Genomic DNA, 14,405 nt, shown 5'->3' with positions numbered 1-14,405 from the left:
AAATTAAGGAGCCCAACGGTAATAGTTTAAAAGTTAACTATTAAATATTGGTTAACAAGCCTGCTAGTTAGCACGTCTTAGCTGCATTATGATGTACTACACCACTGTCAATACTATGCCAGAAAAAGCGCGCATCTAATTCAGATAGCTTATTTTTAAAAATTGCAGAAAGTCTTAGGTGAAACACCCTGTATAAGGTGTGTGTGCGCGTCTGAATAATGAACGCATTACACATTCACAATTTAGCAGAACACTGCTGTCAAACACAAATGCTAATGCATATGAGAAACTATCATGTTTCCAAATATTTTTAACCGGTAAAATCAGTTTATTTAAAGCAGTTCTGCATTTCACAGAATAGTGACAATGCAACAATAGTGATGTATTTTTTTGTCGTTTTTTAGTCCATTATGAAAGCCAAAACAGAAATAGCACTATGTGGCTGTAAAGGGGCTTAGACGTACATCACTAGGCTAAAGTGCATGCCGTTGTTCTGCACAGTGGGCCATCAGGTTGTCCATTAGCATTCTTTCCTGAGCTCATATTGCAGTTGCATAAGCCAGAATGTAGCGTTGAAAACAGGTATGCGAAGTTCTGTTGAAGGCTGTGTCATTGTTGCCATGTACAAAACAAGCTGGTGTATATTCTGTTCAGCTCCAAAGCGTTCTCAAATGTCGCTGTGAATGCAAAACAAAGTGGTTGTCTTTGTGTTGCATAAAAGTCTATACATGCCATTCTCGTTAATACAAATATAATGAGATGTGGGAGCCACTAAGCTGGATTACGGGTAGAGGAAATGGCATGGAAACGACATCTGGCTTAGGCTGAGAAAGAATACTTCGTATAGCCAGGGAAAGAGGATATGATGGCCATATTATCTGTTTATATCGAGCAAAAACTAAAATCTCAAGCAGAATTTGTAAAATTTGGTTTCTAGTATGAGAACTATGATGTCGCAGAATAAAATTAAATTAAAATTAAGCCGTTTAAGTACGCGACAGGCATATAAGCTTATGCTCTCTGATACAGCTTTCAAGCAACGTTTAAGAGATTTTTTTAGTCATCAGTAAAATGTATAATGACTGAATGGAAAGGTGACCAAGTTCCCAAGCTTGCAAGCAAAAGTGAGCATTGCTAACTGTTAACTGATGTTCATACCACTGAACATATGATCAATTTTATAGTGTGCTATTAGTTCCTGACTCTGAACATCTTCCGCAAAATATATCTATTTCACTGCCAGTCTGGTTTCAAAGAAAGGAATTAACTTAGGCATCGACAAGCATCAGAAATTTGGAAAGACCAATATGAAGCTAGGCCGAAGAATGCCGAAGAAAAACAGAAAGAACAGTGATGGCTTTTATCGTCTCAGGCATCTCTTTGCTGCAACTTGAAGTTGACGGCTTTTGTCTTTAACATATACCAACAGTCCTGTTAACGCAATCCTGAATATATAAAAGTCGCATGCATAAGCAAGCATTTGTGGCATTCTCACTAGCAACGTTATGAAGTCGATGTGTTGCTTAGCTGAAGAGACGATAAGAGTGAAGCATCAAAGAAAGTCTGGCACAGATAGGCATAATAATGCATGTTTTACTTTCCAGTGCACGAGTTTAGCTGGCTAGACCTGGCTTGTGCAGTGTGCAAGTTAATCTAAATGCTACTGTATACCATCGGACAAAACTATTGCGTAAATCTGCCTACGTGAAATAGAATGTCATGAAATTTCTTACGTATAAGAGAGCATAGCATTGGTTTTTTAAGCCGAGCAAGCGACTAAGAACTTCATTAGAACAATTTATTTTAACATTTATTATACTTAAACAGTACTACATGACAATACTTAAGTAGTGTGTTGACATGATGTGCCAAGTAGGAACTTGATGCGTTTGTAATTTACTAATAAGAAGTAATTAACCATTAGCATCCAAGTACAGCCTTACGGCTAAAAAGGAAAACTTTGTAGGTTTTCTTTCTAGCCTTATGGCTGTACTTGGGTGGATGCTAATGAGTAATTACTTCGTTATTAGAAATCTTCGCCTTGGAGTATTTACATAAATCAGTGGATGAACATCATCATTTACTGCGTGGATTTCTACAGTGACCAGCTCAAAGGACAAAAGGTTAGCAAGCCCTCTGAGATGGAAGGCCATTCCAGCTTTTTCTGGCAAAAACAAAAATGAATCTTGAAATGTAGTGGCATGAGCTAACTGAGGCACAACAGGGCTTGTGCGGCTAGTACAGAAGGAATCATGGGTCGGAACAGATTAGTTGGTTATGAGAAGTAAAGAGTTAAAAAAGAGAATTTCTGCAGTTTCTGCGCAACATCAAGAAGTTCGAAGATTTACCTGAAATGCTGTGAAATTAGAGCTTCAACAATAATCTCAGAGGATAACACAAGCGGCTCAGGTCTGAACTAATTCCAGAATTCTAGTCAAGTTAGATTTGTGTCATGTGCCATTTGAATACTCATGCTGATGCGACACAGGGGATTTGAAGGCAAGTAACTTGGAAGATGGTGATACTAATGACACGTCATGGTGCAAATTTCGTAAGTTGTAGGTGGGTGTATACGGATTATTAGGTGAGTATCTGAACCAATATACAGTGAATATACCTTTCTTGGAAGGCATTATAAGTTGGCAAAATGTAATGCTGCCAATAAAAAAAATATTAGTGCATTCATTGCAACATTAGCAAAGAAGCCATTCCAGAGCATGCAAAATGTTGTTTTGGAGAACTGAAATGCTAGTATTGATTGCCACCATATAGCTGTCAGTAAAAACATGTGACGAAACACTGAAGGGAAGGTCATAATGTGGGTAATAAAAAGCTGAGGCACAAGGGCAATGCCTTGAGGGACGTCCAAGATTGCAGGAAAAGGCAGAATATATAAGAATTGGTAAGGGAAATTTGCCCACGGCTGGATCTTTAAGCTTGGATCCAGTTTAGAGGCATTGGATGCAAGTTAAAACATGTGAAAACCAGGCTTACATAAATAAGAGAATCACATGCTTTATCAAAACAAAGAAATAAAGCATCGAGGAGCATGTTGCAGTCTAGGTGCATGTCGTAAAGAACTAGAACGAGTTGGCTATTGCAGAAATATTATCTAAAAGCTTGCAGATTTGGATGAAACAAGTTAATGAGCCAAAACAATCTAGCAGCGCAAGAGTACGAAATGTGTGTGGTGATTTGCAGCACATGCCAATGGCAAAAATAGGGCCGTAGGTGCTGGGTGATGAAGGGTAAGAAACAGAGGAGCCAAGCTACGATGAGGCAGGAAGCTATCTGCACATCACGCAATAGATATGCGTATACCCTGGTTCCTGCTTGTTTTTGCTTTGTGTAAATTTCACAGAACTTGATCCGAGTGTGCTACCGGGTGAACCGGGGGCAAGTGGGCATGTCGAAACTATGCTTAGGTTCGATGACCCAGCAAGAATTGCTACCCTGTGCAGTGTTGTTGTTCCTGTCTTCTTTGTTCGTAACATACCTTTACCGGCTCCACAGGGCTTATTTTGCAGTCCGCTGCTTAAAAGTGGTGTCAGGTAAAGCCAGTTATTATTCTTCAACCAACAATCTGCTGTGCCATACAATACAACCTTCTAATCATCTTCATAATTTGTGAAGACAAATGCACTTATTGAGTCACATAGTTAAACAACACAGATTCATTGCTTGTTTCATCATGAGAACTAAAAATTAATTTTAATTTCTTATATACAGCTATGCCTCATTAGTACTGGCCTCGTTAGTATGGACACAAATTATTGACAGTTTTTCGGTTGAAAAAAACTTTTTCAATGCACTTACAATTTGTTAACATGTAAACTTGCTGATCAGAGCAGACAAAGTGAGAATGCTTACAGCCCATTATCGCATGTGTTCTTGTCGTATTAATGTGCACAGTGGAAAGACTTGAAACTGTATTTCAGAAGATAAATACCACACTGCCTGGATCATATACCTTTCTTATGCACTGGAATTGCCATCACGCTGTTTGCCCCAGTGTCTGCACAGAATTTTATTTTAACTTGTGAACTGCCAGGCACGCCGACTTTTCCAGCTGACGCACTTTCTGGTTTCCAGAGCACTTATCTTTCTAATGTAAAAATCATTGTCAGGGCTCGGCGACTCACATTCTGGCGTAGATTGCTCATTGCACAAAATGAATTAGGCTGCTCAAGAATAAAAGAACATAGCCGCTTGCTTACATTATAACCCCAGAGATGCCTACCCGCAGCCTATAATGCTAGGTTAGCACTTTTTAAACAGCGTACACCACAGAAGAAAAGAAAAAATGCAATGCTCCTGTTTCAGGCATGGTTGGCGGGCAAGAACAGAACTAGGCGCCGGTGCAAAGCGGGGAATCTGCGAATGCAAGCAGGAACAGCCATTTCTGTCAATCCGTGGATTAAGAGAATGGGTTGAAATGAAATGTGGTCTCTGCCTCGGCAAGTCAATGGTTCCATTGATACTCCAGGATTCTCAGAATCGAGGCAACGTCAACATTGCAGAGCCAGCCACCATGGAAAAGTGCTTAGCACATTTCAAAGAACTCAAATAAGCCGTGTTATTGTAGCTTTGGAATGTGTGCAGGAATGGTGCTGTCATGACTACACAAACGCGAACTGATAAGTTTGCCAGGAAACCTGGCCGATCACTGAAGGTGCAAATATGCATCTGTGTGTGCGCAAATAAATTTTTCCACGCGTAAAATGCAAGAAGGATTAAAGATATCTGGGAAACGTTCTGCATTGTCGAAACACAACTGATTGTGCCCATCATCGCTGTCACTCAGCGGGAAAGCAATCATGTCTGCAGCAAACAGTCACAGGCTAATGAAGGCAGCCAATAGACGTATGCATGTGCATCGAAGCAGCTGCATATAAACACTTCGTGATACCGCCAACGTGTAGGTCTTGCGTCGGTTTGATGAGGCACTCTGTCAACTCCGTCAGCGTAGTTGATTACAGAATTCAACTCGGGGAACTGTCGCTCACCGCTGCTGTACGCGGAGAAGTTGGCAGTCGCTCTAACACTCGTAATATCAACATGTGACCAATATGTTATGCTTCGTGGCATAACTACCACCACTTATACCTCGCTCACCGATTCAGTCGAGGGACGGCCATCTTGCCCCGGCAGAAGTAGAGAGGGAGTCGGGTCTGAGACGTCACGTAAAAAGCAGCCAATAGCCAGAATCTGGTCGCCGGCCGGATCCACACAAAAGTTGAAGTTGACCAACTTTCCCTCCGGTCGCCGTACCGGCCGGACGCCTATTGTCTGGTCTGAGTGGTCCGTCGTCCGCATGACGTGCGGAAGGCGCAAAAATTGGCTGTGACTTAACTCAGTAATGCCTTAATGTGCGTAGCGAGAGGTTACATCTTTATCGTTTAGCTTGGTTCGTCTCAGTGTTTAGGTTTTGTTGTTACCTATCGTTAAGTTATGGTTACATTAAAGACTAGACATTTTTAAAATGTAACACATTTATTTTCAACGCCATCATGTCGATGTTTCTCAATTGCCACAAAGACGGCCATGGCAAAACATGGCGAACTAGACGACGAACCATCCTTATCTGAATCCCCTCGCCTGGCTGCTTCGTACTTACGAGGCTTCTCGAGGCGTGCGGCTCATTCTTCCTCCGTCTGCTCGGCTCGCTGCCTCCTCTTGGTTTCGCTCTGACGACGAAGCCTCGCTTCTTTAAGTCTCTCCGACTCACTTTTCATATCTGCCGACGAATCACACCGCGCCGCCCCTCCCATATCTACGATGCAACGCCAGTTCCTCCTCTGTTGTTGCGACGCGGTTTCACCGGCTCCTCCTGTGACGTCATGCCAGATGGCGCGACGTGCAGCGCTGCCAGCTGCGGCGGTTGCTAGGCAACGGATCAGCTCGCGGTGTGGCCACCGGCTACAGCGAAACGGCGAGAATACGGCCAATGTAGCTCTCGCTACAAACAAAAAATGGTGTGGTTTAGCTCTGGTTAAACCTGGTTGGTTGCGAAAGCAAAGTAGCGGCGCATAGCCAGCGTGCCGGGGCCGCCACCGCTACCGCGCGCTCTCCATCGCCTTTCCTCTTTCGGTGTAGTCACTTATATGCACAGGTACCTCGACACCTCTCCTCCTCCGCTTTTCAAGACGTTCGGCCCGTTGTTCTTCTGTTTCCTCGTCACGTCTTCAGCTCCTAGAGCCGCCGCGGTGGCTCAGCGGTTATGGTGCTCGGCTGCTGACCCAAAAGAGGCGGGTTCGATCCCGGCCGCAGCGGCTAGAATTTCTTTGGAGGAGAAATTCTAGAGGCCCGTGTACTGTGTGATGTCAGTGCACGTTAAAGAACCCCAGGTGGTCGAAATTTCCGGAGCCCTCCTCTACGGCGTCTCTCATAGCCTTAGTCGCTTTGGGACGTTAAACCCCATAAACCAAACCAATCTTCGTCTCCTAGCTTCATTCCGTATATCACGGCTGGACTCACATTATGAGCTTGAAGTGGCTTGCTTAGCTGCTTCTGCTTCTCGTCGTTTTCGCAAAAGTTCTTTTCGTTGTTCCTTTGTTTCCTGGACACGTTGTTACCGCTTGGCTTCATTCCGTTTAGCTGGCCTAATCCCAGCTTCTGAACTCGATACAGCTCGTTTAGCTGCTTCGGCTTCTCGTCGTTTCCGCAGTCGTTCTTCTCGTTGTTCTTCCCGTTCTTGGGCACGTTGTAACCTCTTTCTTGCATTATTCCTAGCTTGCTTAGCTGTCGCCTTTGAGTTCAACTGTTGACAAGCACTAGAGCAACTAGATTCAGATATAGACTCTTCGTCGGTGACTTCCATGGCGAGACTCCTCGAGGAGCGCGGCACGACCGGCTTCTCCTGGCTGCGGTGGAGAGAGCAAGCTGACGTCACACGTCGCCATAGCAACGGAGAGGCTTACATCACACCGTCTGTTGGGCGCGGCGGCGGCTCCTCGAAGAGCAGGGGGATCCACGGGCCACGGGCCATGCGATGAGCGGTTAGACCTGGAGTAGTATTGCTTTCGCCATAATAAAAAAAACGATAGTACGACGGCTCTTATCCAGCGCTCCTGACCAGAGGAAAATCGGCTCTTGCGTGTCCGCAGCTGGCTTCGCACGAGCGCTCCTTCCTGAGGCACTGCTCGATCTTCATCGTCTTATAGGTAGCAATATTCCGCGTTTTCGCGCTGATTCTAATCTAAAGTCGATCCTATAGGACCTACTTCTGCGGCCGGAAAAATTCCGCCTATTCCCATCGGTCAATAGGACGCCGAGTAGGCAGCTGCATTCCCGCGGCGACAAACAAACATGGCGGCGCCCTTGGAAGCAGGACGCCTCGAGCGAAAAAGCGGCGTGCCGGCTGCTTTGAAGAATGAACAAAGACTAAAATTATTCACGGCGTTACTCCCCTCTCAAAGGATCATCTCCAAATGATTTAAAACGTAAGGCGACAGCAAACATATAAAACGGATTGGGCAAAACTAAACACGGAATGTGGAAACAAATCTTACTTTAGCGCGCATAATATGGCTCTAGACGGACGACATGCACAACTTCTGGTCGTACGCGGCGTTGCTGGGATGCAGTCATTTCGTCAGGGACGACTTCATATACCAGTTTACTAGCTGACGAAAAGTATTGTACGGGCCGATATAGCGGCGCAAAAGCTTTGCACTCAATCCGCGGTGGCGAATGGGTGTCCAAACCCAGACTCGCTCTGCTGGCATGTATTCTGGGTTGCGTCTACTGGGTTGTAGCGTCAGGCGTTGGCCCGCTGCTGGCCTTTTGTCCGTAATCGGGCAAGTCTTCGCTTCGGGCATCTTCTGCGCGTTCAAGGAAGGTGGCGACGTCGACGTTATCTGCTTGGGTAGCGTTTAGCAGTTGTCGTCTTGTGTGGCCCTGGCCTCCCTGCCATGGACGAGCCTAAATCTGGATGGTCTCCTGCACTGTGGTGTTGTAGGTAAAGACCATGTAAGCAGGATGACGTCCCAGGTCTTCTGTTCGGCATCGACATACGAGGCGAGCATATCAGCGATGATTTTTTTAGGCGCTCGGTCGGCCCATTAGTCTGCGGATGGTATACAGTTGTCCTCCGGTGGCTGGTTTGGCTGTAACGCAAGATGGCTTGCGTCACTTCCGCTGTGAATGCTGTTCCTCTGTCCGTGATGAGCAAGGTGGGGGTGGGGGGCGGGGGGGGGGGGGGGGGCGGCGGCGTGTCGCAGAAGAATACGCTCCACGAAAAGTTTGACGACTTCTGCTGCTGTTCCGTTCGGTAGGGCTTTTGCCTCGGCGTAGCGGGTCAGGTAGTCGGTCGCTATGATGATTCACTTATTTCCAGACGTTGACTTCGAGAAAGGAGCAAGTAAGTCCACGCCGATGAAGTGCATATTGCAACCGCGCAAAACGATGAGGGACGATGGGAGGAAAGCACAGGACAAGACGCGGAACTTCAACTCAGGTTCACTACAGGAAAATCACATTTATACAAGATTCGTAATCATACCTGATAAACAGCCGACACCATCACATTATACAGGCACTTGGGCGCGCGTGGCACAAGTTAGCTTCTTGATAGTTGAATTATGTCTTGGATAACGATACTGAAGTGGGGGTGATGCAACGGTCATTTTCTTTGTTTATGAAGTAGGCTTCAAAAATTTTCCTGATAAGCTGGGTCGTTAATTTTTTCAAGACAATTGTGATCTGCTGAAAGGGCCTTGAGGTTGGCTCAGCGGAGTTCAGAAATCCTGCAAGTCGGGTGGGTGGAGTTTTTGGTAGCTGACAACCTCGGCAGGTTTCCACACAATGTGCGACATCGGAAGGCAGTCGCTTCCAGTAATACTTGTCTTGAATGCGGCTGAGGGTGCGACAAAACCCGAGATGTCCAGCCGTCGGCTCGTCGTGTGAAGCCTGAAGAAATTCTTCGCGCAGACTGGCAGGTACAACAAGGAAGTATAGGCTATTTTATTGGCTGCTAAGTTTTTCACGAGGACATCATTCTGCACACAGAACTAAGGCAATCCTCATTAGAATGAGGTGGGGCGGGTGAAGAAACATTATCTTCGAAGTAGTCAAAGAGGCGTTTTCGATCAGGGTTCGAGTGTTGCTGCTGTGCAAAAGAGCTGGAGCTGATGGGTCCCAGGAAGGCGTCCTCATCATCGTCCGGCGGCGGTGCATCTAGAGGGGTCCGTGGCAGGCAGTCGGCGTCACAGTGCTTGCGTCCGGACTTGTAAACGACAGTGACGTTAAACTCCTGGAGGCGCATTCTACATCGAGCGAGGCGGCCGGAGGGGCCCTTCAAACTGGCAAGCCAGCACTGTGCACGGTGATAGTTGACCATCTTGAACGGCGTCCGTACAGGTAGGGGCGGAATTTCGACGTAGCCCAGATGATGACAAGGGACTCATTCTGACTATTCGAATAGTTAGCCTCGGTCTTGGACAGGCAACGGCTAGCGTGTGCGATTACCTTCTCCAGTCCGCCAGTTTTCTGAACGAGGACGGCGCTTAGGCCGCGCTGCTTGCGTCGATATGAGTTTCAGTCTCGGCGTTCTGATCAAAATGCTCAAGGATCAGGGAGGACTGTTGACGGCGCTGAAGTGTCTTGAAGGCTTTCACTTGGGGCACTTCTAATTTAAATGACACGTCTGCATTTGTCAGGTGGGTCAGGGGCTCGGTGATGGGCGAAAAGTTCTCGACAAATCGTCGGTAATACGTCCACTGTCCGAATAATCCGTTCACAGCTTTGTTATCGGACAGCGGTGGGAACAGTGTGATAGCGCTTGTTTTCTGCAGGTGTGGGCGTACTCCCCCTTTACTAACGATGTCGCCCAGAAACAGCAGCTGTTCACAGGCAAAGTGGCACTTCTCTGCTTTCAAAGTTAGGCCGGATGTCTTGACTGCACCTAGTACTGTTCGAAGCCTTTTTAGTTGCTCTTCAAAGTAGGCGGCGAAAACAACGACTTCACCTTAATATACCACACAAATCTGCGACTTCAGGCCTGCCAGCACGGTATCTATTACTCGCTGAAACGTCGCTGGTGCGGAACAGAGACCAAATGGCAGCACCTCGAACTCGAAGAGGCCATCCGGAGTGATGAATGCGGTCTTCTCGCTATCTCCTTCAGCGACATCAGTTAGCCAGTAGCCGCCCTTGACGTCCATCGATGAGAAGTCCGTCGACGGGGAGATGTCTGAACGAGCGCCTAATGGAACACGCTCGCAACGTCAGAAACGGGCAAGGCAGATCGCTGGTTGATCACATTCTCGCATGCAAGTCAATAATCTGTAAGCCTTTCTTTGATAAAAGTGTGGTAATAGGAAAAAGCAGAGAAAGGGTAACGCGCGAAATCATTGAAGCCGAAAGGATAAATAGGTCAGGATGCGCCTGTGTAAGCACACCTTCCATTCTCTTCTCAGATAAAGAGCTCGTTTTTTTAAGGAAATGATACTGTTTGCACATGTGATTCCTGTTTCCTGGCGTATAAATGTGATGCTTCAGGAAAATAAAATCTGTTGGAAGTTAGCGCTCGTGGTGTTCGTCTCTCGTCTCTTGTGTCCTCGTCTTTTGCTGCGCTACAGTCTATTGAAAGAGAAGTACTTGTCTTTGCAGAGCCGGTCCAGTGTGACGTTTATTCGGGGGAGGGGGTAGACGTCCTTCTATGCTATATTGTTCAAGGGGTGGCAATCAACGCCGAATCGAAGTGCGCCGTCACTCTTTTTCACTAGAACAACCGGTGCCGCCGAGAAGCTCTTTGAAGGCTGCATGAGTTGTCGCGAAGCATTTCTTCTACTTGATCCTAGATGGCTTGTCGTTCTAGCGGCTACACATGGTAGGAGCTTTAGCGGAGAGGTCAGGCGTGATGGTCGGCTATAATGCGATATTTTGCAATTGGCATTTGTCGGGCCTTCGGCGATGACAAGAAACACTCGCTGCAGCTTCGAAACAGATTGCGGATCTGCTCTTGGCTGTTTTGGGGCAGGGCTCGGTTGATGTCCAAGGCGGGCGAGTTCTCTTGGTCAAGCGAATCGTGTGCGGATGGGTCAGAGAGGACGACTCGTACATTGAATATTTCGGCGAGGAAAGCAATCCTCCTTCCTGTGTCTCCGAGCGATGGCTGGCGCCAGTTGCGGCTAGAAATTACTTCCAGCAGGTGACATAGATGAGAATGTGATCAGTCCCGCACTTATCCTAATATTTGGGGCCGCAATCCTTGCCAGACGCGCATGAATGTGTTATTTTATGGTTTGATTCCCTAGCGAAGGCTGCTACAAGTTGCAAATAAAAATACTGTGCAGCATGTCACGCAGATTCGAAAGCCATCAGTGCTGCACTAGTACTATACATCGGGGGTCCACAATACTTGCAAATGCCCATGCATGGTTTTTTTTTACAGTTTGGTTCCCGAGCGAAGACTGCCATAAGCTGCGACTAGAAATCAGCTTCAACATGTCAGGCAGATCCGAACGTGATCAGTCCAACACTTTCTTTATATTTGGAGGACCGAAATCCTTGATAGACCCCTAGCATTCGTTGGTTTATGCTTTAAATCCTGAGCGATTTCCGGCGCAAGTAACGACAAGAAGTTCTCTGCAGCATGTCATGCAGACTCGAACGCGATCATTCCCGCATTTACCCAGATTTTTGGGCGCCGCCATTCTTGCCAGACACCCATGCATGCGTTATTTTATGGTTTGGTTCTCGAGCGAAGGCTGGCCAACTTGCCACTAGAAATTCTGTGCAGCATGTCACGCAGATCCGCATGCGATCAGTCCCGCACTTGTTCGACAAATTTCAGGCCCAAAATCTTCGCCAGACGCCTTTGCGTACGTTGGTTTACGGTTTGACTCCAGAGCTATGACTAGCGCAAGTTGCGATCAGAAATTCTGCGCTACATCTCATGCAGATTCGAACGCTATTAGTCCTGCACCTGCCCGAATATTTGAGCGCCACAATCCTTGGCGGACGCCTGTGCACGCGTTGGCATACGGTTAGGTTCGCTAGCTATGGCTGGCGGATGTGTCGACTAGAAGATCTGTGCTACATGTCATGCAGATTGGAACACAATTATTTCTGCACCTGTCCAAGAATTTGGAGGCCTTCAATTTTTGCTACATGCAGATGTTGGTGAGTTGCGACACCACGGTTTCCTGAACGTCCGCAGGCACATCCCAGCAGGGGGATGATGGTGAGCTGTGTGCCACCACGGACCCGAGTTCCCGCGCTTAGCCGTGCATGGCTCAGCCGTGTCTGGGGAAAAGGGGATCCTGCTGGTTGAGCCGATGCCGAGCGTTTGGACCCTCGGCGGAAGCAACAGACTACTTTGGCCCCAGCTTCCTGTAGATGGCTCCTCCGGCCTGACCCGATCGGGGGAAATCGGTAGTCGCGCTTTCCTGTTCTCCCCTTCATATTTCACTTTACTATCCCTTTCTTACAACTCTCCTGTCTCCTCCTCTCTTTTTTCTTTTTTCACTTTTCATAGGCGGCTAGGGTTAACCTTGTGGGGGGTAACTACCCTGAGTTGCCCAAACTTGGTTATAGCAGTGGTATACAGCTGGCGTGGGCAGGACTTGTTTTTAAGTTCCTGTCCCGTCCCGTAGTTGGGCTCCATGGTGGGTGGCTGGAACCACAGCCGAACAACCCATATTTTCCATGATTCTTCCTTTCCCACCAAACGATCGCCCTCACAAAAGAGGGCGGAACGATGCAAGTACAACTTTTACCAAAATCATTTCCAAAGTTTCATGTTTTTCATAGTGAACAAGCACAAAAAACCACAAGAACCATGTCCCCTTTCTTAGCGTCAAAAATGTCTAACCGATGCCTTAGGGCCCCGGCTACGAGCTGTCTGAAATGCCTAGTGGTGAGCTGCGCCTTGAATGCAGAGACATTGCCCAGTATTCTAAACTTTCCAGCCTGATGTCCATCGGTAAAATCCCTGTACCGTTTATAGCACACCGACCTTTAAACGCCGTCTGTGGTGTGTCTTACGAGTCAGATTTAAGTCATATCAATGAGGAAGTGATTCTTTATGGTCTCAGAGAACTGAATGTAATAAATGTGCATCGTATTAAAATAAGGAAAGACGACAAAGAAATACTTTCAAAGCATCTAGTACTGACCTTAAGCTCGAGTACACTCCCGGAATCCATAGAAGCAGGCTACCTCAAAACAAACGTCCCTCATTACATAGCAAACCCTCGGAGGTGTTTAAGCTGTCAAAAGTACGGTCATGGATCACAGAGCTGCCGAGGCCACAAAACTTGCTCTAAATGCGCTTCAAGAGATCATGCTTTCGATAACTGTGAAGGAGCAGCACTTCGCTGCGCAAACTGCGAAAATGCTCAGCCCGCCTATTCATGTCTAAGGTCATGTCTTTTATGGAAACACGAGAAAGAGATTATTACAATCCAGAAAACACAAAATATCGCATTTCAGGAAGCCCGAAGACTATTCTACGCAACGAAAAATCTCAGCTTTTCCACAAAAACAAACTTTGCTGATGTGGTGCGCAGGGGCGGCGCAAACATAGTACTCTGGCATCTGCCCAGGCCACTTCCACCGAGCGTATGACAGTGCTATCCATGCCCCAGGCAGGGACCGCGAACGCTGCTCTGCCATCTCGAAAGAAGGGAGCGCCCGCCCATGGGTGGCCTGCCACCAGCGCATGCGCGGCTTCTCCGCGGTCCTCCAGCACCTCTAGTGAGGTGATGGATGTAGCTACCAGTCTGCCCGCTTTGCAGCGGCGGACAGCCTCTCTTGAGCGAAGAAAAGGGAGGACCCCTATAGCGGCTCCAGAAAATAAATAAGCCCCTTCAAACCCCGCCCAAAACATAAACACAACTTTTTTAGTTCATTTGAACTGTAGAGCACTCCTTAGGAATTACAATGACATAACACATTCTAGAGTCAATGTTGCGTGTAGCTTTATGTCTTCAGGAAACCAACCTCAGTCCACAACATGTGAATAACCTGAGACATTTTAAAATATGCAAATAGACTCTCAGCAGGCGTCGCAATTGGCACTCAAAGCGGCGTCTCTGCTCAGGAAATCAAACTGAATCCAAAACTTTAGGCTGTTGTAGTCAGCATCATCAGCTATAAAACAATAACATTCTGTTCTGTATATCTAGCTCCACAATTTACAACAACAATCCGTGATCTAGAAGACCTAATTAATGAACTGCCCTAGCCATATCTGGTAGTTGGGGATTTTAGTGCTCATTCCCCTTCTTGAGGAAGCGAAAGCTGAGAATCTAGGAGCATAATAAACGAAGAAGTTATTCTCGAAAATAACGATTATAAATAATAATTTTAAATACAAAAAAGGCAGCGAATTCTTGGCCAAGCGCAGAGAAAATGAGCTTCCTTGATCTAGCTTTCTCATCGCCATCCATTTTTAACAA

General features: G+C 46.8%; 1 protein-coding gene across 1 annotated transcript in view; it reads left to right on the top strand.

Moving 5' to 3' along the window:
- LOC149357154 (tachykinin-like peptides receptor 86C) overlaps positions 1-14,405 on the top strand; it is a 685,354-nt gene that overhangs the window by 181,308 nt on the left and 489,641 nt on the right. The gene's annotated exons all lie outside the window — the stretch shown is intronic.

Source organism: Amblyomma mixtum, chromosome 3 (genome assembly GCF_055824585.1).
Source record: "Amblyomma mixtum isolate Tamu chromosome 3, ASM5582458v1, whole genome shotgun sequence".
NCBI lineage: Eukaryota > Metazoa > Arthropoda > Arachnida > Ixodida > Ixodidae > Amblyomma > Amblyomma mixtum.
Note: the sequence above shows the minus strand (reverse complement) of the source record. Positions and strands in the feature narration are given on the sequence as shown.